This window comes from Mastigoproctus giganteus, chromosome 2, assembly GCF_048544385.1.
Source record: "Mastigoproctus giganteus isolate SK-2022 chromosome 2, ASM4854438v1, whole genome shotgun sequence".
NCBI lineage: Eukaryota > Metazoa > Arthropoda > Arachnida > Uropygi > Thelyphonidae > Mastigoproctus > Mastigoproctus giganteus.
The window spans coordinates 235,818,131-235,837,283 of NC_143576.1; positions in this window are offsets into that span (position 1 = coordinate 235,818,131).

Sequence of the window (19,153 nt, forward strand, 5' to 3'; positions counted from 1 at the left end):
ACCGAATGAAAATAATCAACAAACTAAACTAACTTTTAAATTGTAGAGAGCAATGCCTATGATATAAATCATGTTTATGTTTTAGTTATTACTTTTTGTCCTGATCTGGTTCATATAGGGACACCTATTAATACTTTGCTGGATGACATTCAACAACTGAAATGTGATCCTTTTGGAATTAACAAGGGCTGACATTACCCTACAATATTGGTCCGTGTGGATGCCCTGTATTTATTTTACTTATTGTGATGTGGTACTCTTCCTTTTTGCGAGTATGAGAGTCTGTCAGTCTGTCTGTCTGTCTGTCTGCTTGAGTGGAGAGTCATGCATTTGCACTGCTAGAGGTATCAGTTTGTTCTTTAATTTTATGTTTTCATTTTACTTTGAATGTTAAAGTACTAGGGTAGCAAAATTGCACCTTTCCAAATATGACCTAAGTGTTGCATTAGTATATGTTATATAACTTGGGGGCTCAGTAATGTTATTTTTTTAGGCATGTTTTGGTAGATCTAAAAGGAAGCTGATAGTGGATGAAGAATATGTCTGCTCAAACGTGTCTGGAGAAACCTTGGGAGAGTATCTCGTACAACAGCTTTAAGTCGTGGATTTTGTTTGTAGGGTTTGAAAATTTTTTGAGACTAGAATGACTATAATGTTTCCAGTTAGAGCGGACCAGTCAGTGCCTTAACAAGAATTTGATTGCACAGGATCCGGCAGAATCTGACAGTTTTGTAAATGTTGTAACGTAGGTACTATTGCGAGGTAGTGATGGTGGTTAGTGCTGTGTATACCATTTCAATTGCCAACACGGCGTGGTTGGGTGAACACCGAGCTTTCGCTATTGAAACATATTTCAAAAGTAATGATTCTGTTGTAACACAGCATTTATTTCGAAGACATTTTAACTTAGATCGAAACGTGAGTATTCCCAGTAGGAATACGATATTGCTGTGGGTAAATAATTTCAGAAATACAGGTTTGGCTTTGAAAAAGAAATCTCCTGAATGAAAATGTAGTGTAAGAACACCCGAAAACATTGAAGCCATCAGGTTAGCCATAAGATGTTCTCCACGTCATTCAGCCACAAAGCATGCTCAAGTGCTAGGAATTTCAGATCAAAGTGTAAGGCGAATTTTACACGCAGATCTGAAATTTCATCTGTACAAATTGATGGTTGTATAGGAGTTAAGTGCAAATGACTGTTTTCCGCAGAGCAGCTTGTGAGGCCATTCTCGAAAACGTTGAAGCCAATGCCATTGTTCTTTCCAGTGATGAAGCTCATTTTCACCTCTCAGGATGTGTAAATAAGCAAAATTTTCATTATTGGTCCGAAACTAATCTGTGGGAACTTCACCAACGTCCACTTCACAGTGAACGTGTGACTGGTGTGCAATTTCAAACTACGGAATCATAGGCCCATACTTTTTTGAGGAGGACAATCATGTGGTGACAGTGACTTTGAATCGATATGTGCAAATATTGCGTGACTTTTTAATAAGACCGAAGCTCAATGAATTTGGAGATCAGCCTATTTGGTTCCAACAAGATGGTGCCACCGCCCATATGGCAAGAGATTCTATGGATATTATCAAAGAATTCTTCCCCGGGCATCTCATTTCACGTCATGGTGAACTTCCATGGCCAGCGTGATTGCCCGACCATGCAGTGTGTGATTTCTTTCTTTGGGGCTACCTCAAAAATAGAGTTTAAAAGCAGACATACTTCTATTGATGAACTCAAGGATGCTATCCAACAAGAAATCGCAGAAATACCACAGGAAATGACCCGGCGAGTGATGACAAACTTCAGAGTGAGGCTACATGAGTGTGTGAGAAAAGAGGGCAAACATTTGGATGATTTAGTTTTTAAGATGAAGTAAAATTGTAATAATTACTCTATACAATGACATATTAAAAGTTCGAATATGATGAGTTATTTCTTTTTCGCGGTCGAAACAAAACTGTCAGTTCATTCTGCCGGGCCCTGTATAAGTCAAATAAGATGTATGATAAAAGGAAACTCCCAATTTTAAAGACAATTTAAGCAGCTCTAAGGCAGTAGAGTCAGAGAGGGAATTGAATAGTTACATTTGGTGCAAGTGGGGAGGACTGGATTGCAGGAAATTTTGTTTTTGCCAGTGAGTTGTTAATTAATGAAATAAGTTGCCTCTATGGGTGGTTAAAGCTGACAGTGAATTCAAGGCTCAGCTGGATAGCTACTTATGTGAGGAGCATGTAAAATTGGTGGTTTATTTATTTATTTTTATTTTTTATATTATTATTATTTTTTGCTGGTGCAGAAAAAGCACAGGGCTTCCTTACACCATACCACTAATACACAGAATAGATAACATGCTGGTAACTAGGAAATTGCCAGAAACTGGATTCCTTTATGAAAGAGAAGATACACTAAATCAGATGACATGGTTATCTCAAGGCTCTAGGTGAAAGTATATTTGTGTGAGCTTGTTGCAGATTCCCTGGCCACATCTAGATATGACATAGACAAAAAGAACTTGTACCTTAGCAGTGTTAAACTAATCTTTTGGCTCACAGAATGCTTGAAAACGATTCTTTACATTTCCGATAGGCCTTTTATTTGACTTGATTTGCCATTAAAGTGGGATTCCACTATGGTTTACTGTGAGCTGAGAAGCAGAAAAACCTTAGAGATTGCAATTTTGAAAGGTGACACTTTGTTAATCATAATGCTTTTTTTTTATGTTTAATCAAAGATTTTTCTTCTTCGATTAAACTTACTTTTACTCAATACAGTTGAAGTCAGCATAAGTTTGCTAATACCTGTCACCTAATGACAGATCAGTAAGTCTCAAAACAGCTCTCACAGAGATGCCTCAAGTTTTAAATAAATTTTGTGAATACAATAATACCCCGAAGTTACGCAATAGGTGGGTCCGATGAAAATCGCTTAAGTCGAATTCATGTAAGTCGGGGTACAACTTTGCATATAAATTTTGTTTAATTGGGGCCAAGGACTAACAAAAACACTAGTTTAGAAGAAAAATATTTAATAAAATTGCAGTTCTTTATACATATTAATACAAAATATGTATTAAAAAAATAAATGAGTTACGTAAAAAAGTTATTTCGATGTCGATGGCTTCATAAAATCTAACAAATTCGTCTGACGACACAGTGCCTTGTTTTCTTCACGCAGAATTTCTTCGTAGCAAGCTAATAATTTTTTTATTCCTTGATTTGTAGCTATAACGCGTTCTTCGTTGGAGTTTGTTTTCTAAAATTTTTAAGCCCTTTTCAATTGAGCTGAGACCTTCTGTCAAGCTTGCAATTGTTATGTGCTTTTCTGGTGGAACTGGGTCTGAAGTGTCGGATACTTCAGTGACGTTTTGCTCATGCATCTCTATGAGCTCATTCATTGTCAGCTCCTGACTATGTGAATCCAACAGCTCGTTGACATCATTACCATTGACTTCCAAATCTAATTGCCTGTTGCTCACATGAGCGACATGATCAGTTTCTGTAGTTGTTTTCGTCTCGTTTTTGAAAAAAAAAAATGGACAAAGTTTCTTCCAGACACCATTCAATGTTTTTTGTGAATTTCATCCTAAGATTCTTCAATGATTCTTATGGCATCTAAAACATTGAATTGTTTCCAAGAGTCTTTAACAGATATCTCACTATTTTGTCTCATAGCTTCATTCAGACGTACAAACGAACGAACGTCTCGTGTAATAAGCCTTGAATGTTTTGATGACTCCCTGGTCCATCGGTTGAAGCAAGCTGGTTGTGTTTGGAAGCAAAATTAGGGTGGAAGGAGGGTGACCAGGTGCATTGTCAATAAGAAGCATCACTTTAAATGGAATCTGTTTAGACTTGCAATAACGTTCGACTTCGGGTATGAAGTGGTGACCAAACCAGTCCTCAAAAACGGAAGCTGTCACCCAAGCTTTATGATTTGACTTCCAAATCACTGGTAAGCTAATTTTAGATATACACCAAATGAAAAAATCAATAACCACGTAACTCCGAGTTCGCGTAAGTCGGGGTATTACTGTATAACTGAATTAAAATGTGTAGCTAAAAATATCACCTTAAAATATATGTATTGTTATTATTATCAGTACATTATTTATTACAATTTTAGGTATCTTGGAAAAAGTTATGAATTGTAAAGTTAATTTTTATATGAAAACTTTCTTACACTTCTTTATATATACTTGCAATAATGCCATTTCTTTTTAATATATACAGAGTGGACTTCAAGATGTAGATATTGGCATCATAAGTCCATACAGAAGACAAGTTCAATTGTTGCAGGACATGCTAAAAAAGTATAACCTTGGTAATGTTGAGGTAAATACTGTTGACCAGTATCAAGGAAGAGACAAAGAAGCCATTATCATGTCTTGTGTGAGGAGTACAACAGATGAAAAAAGTGTAAGTTTACACTATTATATTTGCTTCCTTGACTTTGATTTAATTAATTTAATGTCTTTATGACATTAGTTAGTGCATTTGATGATTACTACCTAGTTGAATTTTTTAGACAAACCAAAGTTTGTACATTGGCATCATTATTGTAAAATCTCATATTGCAAGGATAGGTGGAATAGGACTAGAGCATGTCTGCCGGGGGCAAAATTAGATGATGTCATAGAGCAGATACAATCTTTTAAGGGCATAAAACATGATATTGTTGTACACATTGGCACTAATGGTATTAAGAGTAAGAGATCTGAGGACTTACTTAACAAGTAATTCATTGCCTTAAGCCAGCAGGTGATTGATTGCTGGAACAAAGTTCCATCTGTTATTGTGGAGCTTAAATAAATTCAAGGAAGAACTGGACAAACTTTTGGAGCAAATTGATGGGTGAAATGGGAAGTGTTTTTTTTTTTTTTTTGGCTGATGTATAAGAATATAAAAATATACTTAGATACGTATAACAGGTGTTTGGAGGAGGATGTCTTTCCCCAGGCCTGGAAGGAGGCACAGGTGAAGTTTATTTTGAAAGGAGTTGATAAACTTTTAAATGAAACTGTTCCATATCGCTCCATTGCTCTGCTGTCTGTGCTGGGAAAGACTTATGAACGATTGTGTATCAATCGTTTCATGATTAGTTATAATATGAAAGGTTATGGATGCTGTATATAGCTTGATTCAGGCAGTGGATAGGGGGCTTACACTACCGGTCAAAATCTTAATACCGGTATTTCGGTATTTTTAATTTATGAAACCAGGATACTGGTATTCCAAAAAAAAAAGTTTTTCTCAATGAATTTTGATGACAATTAGGTGCAATAAAGTAAGAAAAAAAACAAGTACTGTAATTACTTGAATTCATGTTTTAAATAAACTTTTATTGCAATAATAAATATTCTGAAAAAAATAATTAAAATACAGTTATTCTAAAAACAAAAAAATACATATTGTTACTGCAAAATTTAGTTATGTTTAAGCATCCACACTACTTGTTCGAATAAAGTGAGCTCTTAAGAAACATGAGCAATCAATAGTATGATCATTTAAAATGGATCTAATTTTGGTACATACAGTATTTGATTAGCAGCAGAAAATGCCCTTTCGGATTCTATTCTGGTACTATTGTACTGAGATAATCGTAGACGATCTCAGTCCATATTTTCTAGGCTTTGAACTTTTTTAGCAAAAATAGTTAAAAGTATTTCATTAATTTCCGACTCAAGTTCATCTTTTAAAATCTCATTGGAGTCAGGCAATTTCTTATTTTGGAAAGAATTTGTGGAACACTGATGTTCTGTTCCATGTTGGTCTTCCCTGGTTGAATTATGTTCATCATTTTCTGAAGGAGAAAGACATTTTATTAAGCGAAGTATAAATTTCACTATAGTATCTTTACTGAGTTTGGGAGAGAGCAAAGAGTGGGGATAAGGAATAAAGAGAGCAAAGAGTGCAGTTAAGGAATTCTTCACATATATAAATGCAAAGAACAGAAGGACAAATCAGATTGGATCCTTATGTAATGGACGTGGAACACTATCAAATACCACAGCTGAAGTTGCAGATGAACTCAACAGTTACTTTGCATCAATATTTACATAAAAAAAAAACCCTTTGTGTCAATGAGATATTATGGAAATGAAGTTGAAAAAGATGTAATTAATGATGATTATTTAATGAGAACTTTCGAGCCTACAGACGAGTAAGGCTCCTGTGGTTGATGGCATATACCCTATAATCTTAAAGGAGATGGCAAGTGAGTGCATTGAACTATTAAGGCTAGTTACAAGAGCATCACTAGACTTGGGAGAGATTCTGTTGGATTGGTGTAAATTGGAACATAAAGGCGGTACTAGGAGTGTAACAGGAAATTACCGACCGGCCAGTCTAACTTCAGTAGTAGGGAAAATCATGGAGGAAATGATCAAGGGCGGAATTCAGGATCATTTAGATGTAAATGGAATTCTGTACAGCATGGTTTTGTAAAGGGAAAATCATGTTTAATTAATCTGGTTAGTTATTTTGACAGGATCACTCAAGAGCTGGACTTTGGGAATAATTTCGACATTGTTTATTTGGATTTCAGCAAAGCATTTGGCTCAGTCCCACGAGCGGTTACTTTATAAGTTGGAGCAGGCTGGAATTATAGGGAAAATCCTTAGGTGGATAGCACGATGGCTTGAGGGCACCAGGCAGAGGGTTGTGATAAATGGTTATTCCTCAGATTGGGTTAATGTAAGAAGTGGGATTTCCCCAAGGATTTTGATTATCTTAAATGACATCTATGAAGGGATGGAGGGCGTGAGGTCTTGCGACTTGCAGATGATGTAAAGATCAGTACACTAGTTAATGATTGCCGCCAAGCAGAGCTTCTTCACAGTGACCTAGATAGACTTCTAGGATGGTCGGAAAAGTGGCAGCTATGCTTTAATTCAGCAAAATGCAAGTTCTTACGCCTGGGGAACAGCAACCCCAAAATAACTTATACACTTGGTGGAGTTGAACTAACGTCAGTAATGGAGGAACGGGATTTGGGAGTTACGATACAGTCAGACATGAAGTTGTCAGAGAGTTGTGGACAGGTTGCAATGTTGCATGGTGTCCTATCGATGATTTATCGAACATTTGCTAGTAGAGATAACAATGTCATAATTACATAAAGGTGATTTTATAACCTTTATGTGATTAAATTATAAACAATTATTTTTTTTAAATTAGTACCGTAAAACCAGTATTTTTTGTATCAATACTGGTATTTCAATAGCGGAAAAAAAAACACGACCAGGATCCCAGTATTGTAAGCCCTAGCTGTGGGGACCGGTATGTGCTAGGAATTTTTATAGATTTTAAGGGTGCTTTCAACAGGTTGTGGTGGGGCGGCATCCTTGCTTGTATAAGAGCAACAGAGTGCTCTGTTTTGTTATATAAAGTATCTAGAGACTATTTTAATGATAGGAATGTGAGTGTAGAAACTACGTATACTAAAGCTGAGAAAGTATTACAAAGAGGTTGTCCTCAGGGCTCGGTTATCGGTCCCTTTGCATGGAACATAGTCCTTGATGAGTTTGAATGCACACATCTTCAATTGTGCTTCAGCTGAATTTTTGTATTAATTTGTAAAAAAAAAAAAATTTAAATATTAAAAATTTTTGTAAGTACATACATACATTATTGATTCTGAAGTCAAATATTTGTAAAATAATGTGGCCATTACTACCTCTTATATACAATGACAAGTCCCTTAATGCACACCTCTTGTTGTGGACACTCAAGTTTGGGGCCCTTGCCAAAAGTATTAGAAATTACTTGTTAGAGGACCTCTCTAAAATGGACACTTTCAAGTGTAACTGGCATGTGTGTGCTTTTGTCGGTCAACAGGATTAGCAATGAAGGCAAGTGAAGGTCATTGCATTAATATGAATTAAACTTGTGATAGCCATAGATTACTTACTCATGGAGCTGATGATCTGCATGCGATTCAGTTTCTAGCCCCTAAAAAAGTGTGGAGATGCAGCTATAATACATTCTTTCAAAGAAAAAATAAATAATACTATACCAGCAGACTGCATAAGTAATTTTGACCAGTAGCCCATGGGAATTTTCTCATCCACAAATATGCTTTGATAAAAATGCTATATGAAGTTTACCTTTAGCCAGTGGGTATTTGATTGTTGGAACAGACTTCCATCTGTTGTTGTGGAAGTTGATAGCTTAAATAAATTTAAGGCTGAACTAGAGAAACATTTGGAGTGACTGGATAGGTGAAATGGGAAGTTTTTTTTTTTTTTTTTTGTCTGATGCTCTATAAGCTTGCTTTCTTGCATCATATGCCTAATGCTAATTCCATAATTATCAGTTAGCTAGTGTAAAAAAAAAAGTAAACAAAATTAACGTGATATAAAATTAGGAACTTAATCCCATGTTTCTTATACATGATTTTCAGTTTGTGTTTCAGTTTGCTGTCTGCCAGCATTAAATAATTTGGCATGTTATACATCATGCCTTTTAAAGTTCAACTCAGATACCGTGTCTAGTTCAACTCAGATGCTGCCTCTACAGTAATGTGAACTAATTAATTAACAATGTGAATGAACAAGTTAGTGTAAAACATCATTTTGCACACCTTAACAATTTTTTTTTTTTTTTTTATGTAAACCCCAAACATGAGGTATTAGAACCTATAGTACTTAGTACCGTGCTTGGGTTGGAGGTTGAGAAGACGAAAGAAGATATTTGTTGACATTGGACTTGAACTTCTGTAGACTGTAATTTTCAGGAAATATGTATGAAGGAAGGTTGTTCCAGAAAACGGCAGTTGAATGATTAAACGAGGAAAATGAAAAGTTGGTTCTGTGAGTTTGAAGTTGGACAGTAAATGGATGTTGGCGGCACGAGTTCGGACTGTTTTGAAAGAGAGAGGGGAATTATAGAAGCCAATTCAGAAGAACAGTGCCTGTGGAAATACCTGTACAAGAGGCATGCAGCAAAACAGTACATCTATGAGACAGTGAGTGGAGAGATGAATCATTAATTAACCTAACTGCCCTCTTCCGAATGGAATCAAGAAGAAGCCTGAGAGAGGTTTTGGGGGCACCACCCCAGATGTGGGAACAATATTCCATGGTAGGGCGGATTTGCGATTTATACAGAGTGAGCAGCTGTTTGGAAGAAAAGTAACGCCGAGAGCGAAAGAGAAAGCCAAGTTTTTTAGATGCAGAGGAAGCAATATTTGTAATGTGCTTCTTTGTAATGTTGTAATGTTTTTGTAAATATTTGTAATGTTGCCAAGAGAGATTAGAAGTCAGGGTAATCCCCAAAAGAGATATCATTTTGCCTAGAAATCAGAGTGTCACTAAAGATAAGCATAGAGCAGAAGAATCCTTTTTGCGAGATATAAGACAAGACTGAGTTTTAGAAGGGTTGAAATCAACTAAGTTGTCTTTGCCCCACTGGAGAATTACCTGAAGATTGGCATTTAAGGAATTGGTAGCAGATATTCGATAAGTTGAAGCTGATTGAACAGGGCAAGGTTTCTCAAAATGGAAAGTGGAATGCAATGTGCTATCATCGGCAAAACTATGAATAGGATTTCCAGTCAATGTGAATTAATTAACAATGTTGACTCATATAAGGCAATAGATATGTACTTTGAGTCTATCTGATATTGACTGGGAGTTACATGGTTTCATTATAACAAAAAGGAAGAAAACTGGAAGAGAAATTGTAACAGCTAAGAGTACACAAAGGATCTGGGGCTGATGGAATCCATCCAGTTATATTTAAAGAAGCAGCTCAAAATGAAATCAAAAACATTTAGCTATAATAATGAGAGCATCCTCAGAATCAGGAGAAGTTTCTTACAGATTGCAAATGAGTAAATGTCTTTTCTTTTCATAAGAGTGGTTAAAAAGGTATAGTGAGTAATTACAGGCCCATAATTACTTCACCCTCACTTTCCTTTATTTCTTTGCCAGGAAATTATGGAGTTAATAATTAAAGAAGTAATGTAAGTGCATCCGGATAGGAATCTATCTATAAGGCAATCACAGCATCAATTTTTTTTATTTTTTTTTTTTTCTTGCTTGACCAATCTAAGTGGCTGCCATGATATCTGTAAAGCTTTTGATACTCTCTACATTGGTAGGTGTTGTAATAATTAAAGCAATATTACAGCAGGAGTGGCCAACGAGAATTGAAGCAATATTACAGCAGGAGTGGCCAACGAGTTGATCGCAATCTACCAGTCGAGTGCGGCTTTAATTTCGGTCGATCGTGACGAATTTTAAGTATACAGTCATCCCTCGATTTGCACAGTCAGGTATACTACCAAAATTTTATATTGCACAGCGGGTTTCGTTATCTGCGCGTTATTTATTTTTTTAAGAAGCTTCAAAAATAGGAATGAAGACCAGATTTTGAAAATTTATTTATTTATTTTTATTTATTTTTTTTTTTTTTTGCATGATTGAAGATTTCATTGAAGGAGAAACAACACATTTCACCATAATAATGTAAAATCCCACAGAATTCCAGCTGTTGGTATTATTGCAAATGCAATAAGATTGAGTTTACTACCCGTTTATAATTAGATTGCACTAACAGAAAAGCCCAGTAAACCAGAAAGTGCAAATTGTTTCTATTGTTTTATGGTTGTGACCTCCAGAAATAGCTTTAGAGAAATATCACAAAGGCATTCAGAACTGATTATTATAAGGATATAACCAAACAGAGCAATAAATGGTAGTGTGTTTGTCTGGTTATTTTGGAAACAACTTCCTCATTCGGGAATCCTCTTCATCAGTTATCCTACATTAGCTGTCAGACAATATTTTTACTGTTCGCGCAACTTAAAAAAGTGTTTTAATTGGTAAGCATTGCTTTTGCTGATTTAATAACTGGACAGTACTTATATGTTAATTTAATACCTTTTGATTTAAAACGAATACTACGAAAAGAGTAAAACTTATAATTTTCATCGAGAGTGGGAACTAGAATACTGTTTTGTAATGGTGAAAGAAAAATGTTGCTGTTTGATTTGCAATGTTTCCGTGGCTATACCCAAAAAAGGAAATTTACAAAGGCACTTCAACGCAGTCCATGGTAAATACAATCGGATTTTCTGCCGAATAGTGACCTCAGAAAAAATAAATTAGAACTTAAATCCAGATTATTTACGCAACAAAATTTCTTCATGACACCTAATTTACAATCTAAAGCAGTAACTGTCGGATCATTTAAAGTGAGTCATCTTCTTTCAAAAAAATGCAAATCATTTTCTGATGATCAATTCATCAAAGACACATTTTTAGAAATAACAGATTCTCTTTTTGAAAATTTTAAGAACAAAAATGAAATTAAAAGTGCCCTTCAACATCTGCAATTATCTCGAAATACTGTGATGCGACGCATCGAAAAACTGAGTAAAAATGTAAGCGAACAATTGTTTGCTGATATTGCTAATTGTGTGTCCTTTTCTTTTCAACTGGATGAATCTACAGATGTCAGTTACAGCTCAGTTACTCATTTTTATTCGTATGGTTTTCAATGATTCTGCCTCTAGAGAAGAACTGCTGGGTATGGTTTCGTTAAAAGAAAGAACTAGAGGTCTTGATATCTTTAACTCATTCAAACATTTTATTGAAAAGATTAAATTACCACTATTCAAGCTCGTATCAAGTAACAACAGATGGAGCTAAAGCAATGGCGGGGCATCTTAATGGATTCATCACACTGTGCCAAAAGGATGATGAGTTACCACTGTATATTCACCAACAAGTGTTAGCCAGCAAAAGATTAAATACTAAAAGTGTTATGGACACCGCTTTCAAAATCGTGAATTCCATCAGAGGACAATCTCCTCGAAGGAGACTTTTCAAAATGCAACTCGATGAAAATGAACCAGATCTGATATTACACAGATGTGAGGTGTCTGAGTAAGTTTCTACAGAGATTTCGCAATTTGCTGAATGAAATAAAAAAATTTGTTGATCAGAGGGGAGCTGATTATCAGCAGCTACAAGATACAGAGTGGTTATGTGATCTGGCCTTTTTGGTAGATTTTTACCAGTAAATTAAGTGATCTGAATTTGGAATTACAAGGAAAAAATAAAAATGTGGGTGACATGATTAGTAGTATTTCTACATATAAATATCAATGGCTAAGGATCTCAAAGAAAAAATTCGACCATTTTGCAAATATGCAAGATCATTTGCAAAAATATCCTGTTTTTGAATTTAATAGTGAGAAATATGTTTCTGAAATTGAGAATGTTGTGGACGATTTTGAAACCAGATTCAGTGATTTTAAAACAATTGAAGACATTGTTCAATATAATTCTTATCCATTTAATGTCAACTTAGATATGAAAAAGTTGTAGAAAAAAAATCGCTGCGATTTTTCACATGTAGAAAATATTACTTGAAAATTAGATTATTACATTGCAAAATGATATCTTCCTAAAAGCCAGATCATCAGAAAAGAGTTTTGGAAATATATTTGCCGAGAAAAGTACCCAAATGTAAAAAAAAATGCAGTGAACTTTTAAATTCCTGTTTTGGTTCCACCTGTCGATGTGAATCGGCCTTTTCGTATTTGAAATAAACAAAGAATCGCTCTACTCTTATGGATTTGCATACAGAAGATTCTTTACGGTTGGCCTTATCACAGTATATCCCCAATTTTGAAAGCTTGGCGGATGACATGAAGACACAAACTTCGCATAAATTAAAATTTTAAAATTTATAAACATTTTTCAATATGTGTAGATTAACTTTTTTAACCTTGTGCAATGAAATTTTTGAAATGGTAGATCGCAGCACATTTTGCCACCCCTGGTATATAGGGATGGTTAGATGGCAGGAGACAGTGGGTATTAATGGCCATCGTTATGAAGGGTGTCTCTTGAGGTTTAGAATTGGGCTCCCTTACTATTTTCACTATTTATTAATGTCATCAGTATAGGCATATCAAGTTTAACGTCTAGATTTGCTGATGACACAAAGGTTAGCATAATGGTTAATGAGAGTAATCAGGGTATACTATAAGACCTGGATAAATTAGGCAGACTTGGCTGAAAAGTGCTGCACTTGAGTAGCAATAATCTCAGAATAATTGGGCCTTATACACCTCAATCAGGTGATCTGATTGAGGTGAATAAGGCCTTGAATGGGTTGAGCAAGCTCAGTGCTGATCGGATTCTTCCTCTAGCTCAGATTAAGAAACTGAGGAAAGACAGTTGTAGAATAGATGTGCAGAAGTTTGCCCTTAGCCAGTGGGTAGTTGATTGCTGGAACAGACTTCCATCTCTTGTTGTGGAAGTTGATAGCTTAAATTTAAGGCTGAGCTGGATAAGCATTTGGGGTTTTGGCTGATGATTGATTTTGGCAATAAGCTTGCTTTCTTACATCGTATGCCTCTGCTAATGCTAACAGTAGTATCTGGATTTTTGGCTGAGGGATGATAAAAGTAAGCGACACAGAAATGGAAGTCTGTTCGTCTATGGAGTTCCCCCCCTCTAGAATACTAGTTAAAATTTTCCTCTGCATTAACATTGATTGTGTGTTACTTTTTCAAGAAATGAAATTTCTTGTTTATGGCAGGGCCATATGTAGATTAAAAAGACCAATGAATACAGGCTAAAACTAGTAAGTGATCTAATTATCCATAATGAAATGTTCTAAACAAAGCAATTTATGTTCATTTTTTTTACTGAAGGTTAACTGAAACACATATGTACAATGATAATCAATAAACAAAACTCTGAGTAAGCAGTGAATTTCGTTTTTCTGAATTACTGAAACTGGCTGCACTGACCCCTGCTTTAGAGAGGTTTCACTGTGTTAGAAAAGTGCAGTAGGATTTATACAAGTAATAGTTCTTTAATAATAATTTTGAGCAATATTCATGATAAAATTTTGGTACTATGAAATGATTTTTTTATTGTGGTTCATTATAATAGGATTTTACAGGGCATGCAAATCTGAATAACTCATTTAAGTTTTCCCACAAGATAGGCATTTTGCTTGCACTTCCTGAATGTTCCCATTTTTGAAAAATCAGTTTCCGTCTGTCAATTGTGCCATATATTCATTTACTGAGATCAGTACTCATATCAATATTGATATGTTGAAGCATGTGGTGTCTGTGTAGTAATTTTCAATTTAACATGATTTCTCAATATGCTTTTTATGATTATATAATTAGTCAGTATTTTCATTTAATGTGGGACATGCCTGACATTATGCAGCCAATAACAAACCAGTATCTTGGGAGTTGTTTGGTAATTATTATAATTATACTTTAATTTTTAAATTGGAATTCAGTTTGCAAAGTTAATTTTTTTTAATAAAAACTGAAGTAAATCTAATATTTCCTAGTTAGATATAGCAATTCATCTTCATCAGAGCTACAATAATTATTATTAATTTTCACTAACATATATTTTCTTCCCTACTAGGCTGGTGAAATTCTTCATGATGAACGACGTCTTAATGTGGCAATTTCCCGTGCCAAGCACAAGTTGATAATCATAGGCAGTCAGTCAACCCTCTTATCATATAATCCTTTCTACAGATTTTTAAACTGCTTACGTAACGAGCAGATCATTGTCTTACCAACTGGTGCTAATCTCAAATTACAGAATTTGGAATCTTGATGCTGTGGACAATGTACTGAAGAACTTTAAGGATAGTGTTCTTATATGACATTAATGGCACTTATTTATTAGGAATGGCTTTTTCACATATAATTGTGTTTGGGATACTTCCAAAATACAAATCGATGTTTTAAAATTGACAACAATGGACCTTAAATCAAACAAAGGTTTAATGGAACATTGGTATCATTTACTTTAAATTTTAATTTGTGCACAGAGTTGTTCAAATGGCAGCAGTGCTGTACTTAGTACGGAACAACAAACCTTTGCAATGGTTTTTGCTGGGGTAGTGGTGCAAATCTATTTCATGTCTGGAGCCATGAAGTGTAGCTAGGTTTTTTCCTGTGTGCATTCCTTCATGCTACCCACACACAAGCAGTCTAGTGCTGTTAAATCAAGTCAACATGTTCCTGAAAAATTAAAATTGAGGCATTTACTAACATTGCACTAGAGATGCAGGTCTGTTTTATTTAAATAAATAAATTTTCTGTTTATACTCCTTCGTAATCAGTTAGTTTCCATAAATGGAGATCAGTGGTGTATTTTGTATTGCCATTTGGATTTGAACCTTTGACACACTGAATACCGCCTTGAAAACCACTCACTCTGACCATATTAAGTTCTCTCATATAGCTGATGAATGGCAGGTATAATGGAGGTTTCAGCATCAATAACAGTCCCCTCAAAGAATTTTCTCCACAGTACTCTGCAAGGCATACTATCAATCCTAGAAGATTTTGCTACCATATCTATCTGAATATTTAAATTCTTAGAAACCAGTATACTACAGTACCATCTTCACTTTTGGCATGTAAAGCCATGGCACTTCAGTTTTCAGAAGCTATGCACTGCCTTATATGTGTAACTGCTTACAAAAATAACATTGCTCTCATCATGTGTGAGGTCTCTCAAAATGCAAATCATTCATACTGTACCATCAACCTAACACCTGTCACAGATTCTCAAAATTATCATGTTGGTGATTCAGTTGCATATTTCTTTTGCTACCTTCTTTACACCTTGCACATTCTTTTTCTAATGTAAATATGACACAAGCAGGCTTGTGTCATCTTAATGTTGCCCAATGATGTGCACTCATTCCACGTGTTAATGTCTGTGCTAAGTGTGGGTTGCACTAAGCCTGAACTGTTTGTTGTACTTTTGATTTAGTAAAGTGCATATACATTTGGGTTACAGTGTATTTGTTTTATTTTATATAATGAGTGTGGCCACTTTATTAAATACGCCCATTGTTATTTTTTTTTTAAATTTGCGAGCCCATTGTTCAGACGATCATTTATTTTACAAATGAAATCCTGAATGCAATTATTGAGTATCTAGAGCCGAAACTACGGTGGGGCCCCATTCCCAGTATTTTAATGGCGCAATCAATCGGTTATGTATTTTATTTTTGATTTAATTACAGTCGGACCTCTGTTTAACGAACTTCTTTATAGCGAATTTTTTTGATTCCCCATAACGAACGGGTTAGGAGAGAACTTTGTTGGAAATTGTTCTTACCTCTGGCCTTTAGGTAATTAGAAAGCTCGAGTTAAGGGTGAAAGGGATTACCATTTCACAATGTTAGTGGTGTCCATAAAATCTCTGCAGTCACACACTGAGAAGTCGCACTAGTCAATATGCTTTCCATAGCCAGTCAGAGGATTAAGAAGCTTCTCGACACGGATTATACCCCTGGTCAACCTGTGTCGTGGTTCCCCTTTACTCCTACAAGAAGTCATGTTTTTTTGGAGAAGTGAGTAAACGTTGCCTTCCAGTAAATGTCTCCTGTCTATATTTACATGGTCACAGTAGCAGAATATTCATGTGATTCCAACATTTTGCACTGTATTCAAAGAACTAGTGAGAGTAGCAACGTAGTGTGTGTGTGTGGGGGGGGGGGGGGGGAAATTGAGGCAACTAAGATATTATATAAGCTTTACGAAGAGGAAATGTTGGCAGATTTTGAAACTTCGTCATGGCTTTCACTGTGCAGAAAATGTTCTAAAATATGGCATATGGACAATAATTAAAAATAAAAAAAAAACTATCACCAATCTCCAAAAAACCAGCGTGAATTAAAGATGATTGCTAAAGAACTTGATGCGGAAACTATAAAGATCGGTCGTGTGTTCGGGCCACAATGGACATCTTGTAGCTTACTGACAGCAATTGAGGGTTGGAGGAATTATCCCGCTTTGTGCAATGCAAACATTTTGAATCAGAAAGTTAATTCAATCTGGAATTTCTTAACGATTTAGCACTAATGATCGACATCCTGCAGGAGCTCTCTTACCTTAACTAGAAGCTTTACAAAGTCGCAGCATCATTATAGTAAAAGCAGATAAATTAATTATTCTAACTATCAATGCTATTGCTAATTTCAAAAATTCTGAAGGAAATTATGAAGCTAAAATTGAGAGCATGTTGAAGTTGAAAGAAAGAATTTGAAGGAATCGAAAGTAAGAACACATTTAAAAAATTACCTCGTGACACGTTATTAAGAATAAGTTATTAATGCAACAGAGTAATTTTAAATTAAATAATGATACTATTGACATTGAGGAATTGAAAGAAATTTTAAACATATGCTACCTGGAATCGTGGAATGCGAAAGAACTTTTGTCTCCAATGTCTACATGACAGTGAAAAATGAAGAAATTTAAGTTTTCTGATAAAACATGAAATAAAAATTAGGGCATCTCCATAGCCAGGTGGGAAGGAGCAGCCGTACGTAGCACATGCTTCTTGATTAGACCCGGGGTTCAAGCCTGTCACCACCAAATACGGAAAGGTCAGGGAATGACCACCGCATATTCCCAGAGCAATATGGCCTTAATTGCTAATGCTCCTAAATAACAAACTCCTCTTCAATTATAAAAGCCAGAAATATCTTTGAAACCACTGCAATTAGCAGTGCTTTCAACATAAGGAATAATATTGTATAAATGAATGAATAATGTTGACCATACAGCTAAATGGAAAACCATTGCTTCAATTTGATCCAGATCGTTACGTCAAATCATTCCTCTATAATCATCACTCAGCTTGAGCAAAGCAGAAGATCGACAACAAATATTAATAAAGAAGTAAATTGTATATGGCAATTTTTCATTTTTAGAAAATTTTTCTTGAATATTTGTGTAATAATTTTTTTTATGTAATCTGTGATTTAACCCCGGGGGCTCACATCTGGTGAGTATGAGCTTGGCACACCAAGGGTCCTGAGCTGGATATCATCATCATTCTCTTTCTTGGTGATTCCCTTCTACTTTTCTCGCTCTCTCAGGGTAACTCGGGATTTTTTTTTTTTTTTTTTTTTTTTGGCTGGTGCAGCATAAGCCTCAAGCTTCCTTGCACCATATAGCTAATAATAATAATAATGTACCTTTTCTAAAAGAGTTTGTTTTTTATTTAATATTTGTTTTTATATTGTAGAATGTTTTGTAATATGGGAAATATTTCATGTTATTTTTTATTCGCAATATTAAAATATTTATCTTCCATTATATTTCCCTACTAAAAAAAGAGAGACGAATAAAAAAGTGGCGCGTGTACCGAGCACGCGCGGTACATTGTTTTATGTGAATCCTTCGCGTTTCTTTTAGGTATTTTGATTTGGACATTGATTACGAAATAATAGAGCTTTTGTATTGTAAATATTTTATTGAACATTCGCAAATTTTTATAATTTCTGCAAGACAAGAAGATACAGTGGATTTATGATAACTAAAATAACTGATGTGTACCTGCAATTGCAACGTATCTAATGTCTAGAAAATAGCTTCGATTGAAGTACCGACCTTGTAGTTGAAATGACATATGCAGCTGTGCGGGGTGCCTAACAATGGAATGTTACGAAAATGCGAGACGAAAAAATAAATTGTTGACAAATATTTGTATTGTTGCAGTCATACTTACTTGAAGTATGATTGTGACGTTATACTATTACAAAAAAATCTAAACAGAACTCGAGATACTATCGTATCCAGGTATCATTGTAAAGAGGGGAGGGTGGCATGATGACCAAGCTGACTTGAGATATCATACCGGTCACGAAAAATGCATCATGCGTTCTAATCACACTACTAGTGAATGCTTGGTGCAGACTAGTAGTGTGAACGTGGGAAGTGCCTCTGGCGGAAGCCTGCCGCAGATGACGTCACTTCCATGATGTCATCCGCGGCAGGAATCCCCCAAGGATGTTTCACATCAAAAAGCCGGCAAAACTGCGAGCCCATTGTTAAAATATTCATAGCTCACCACTGGATATGCCTACCCTTTTCACATCATGCCCTTTCAGCATTGTGTTTATAAGATGTAATACAAAGCAAATGAACAGTTATGCAGGGATGCTCTATATGTGTAAATTGTTACGAGGATGGACAATATGAAAAGTATGAGTGGCTTTAAAGGTCTATGCATTGGTGCCAAATATGTACCAGAAAGCACATGAATTTTTTATGTGCATGCACACATCTGGTAACATCCAATAATTTTGATGATGTTATTTTAAGATTTCTACACTGGAGAATGTAA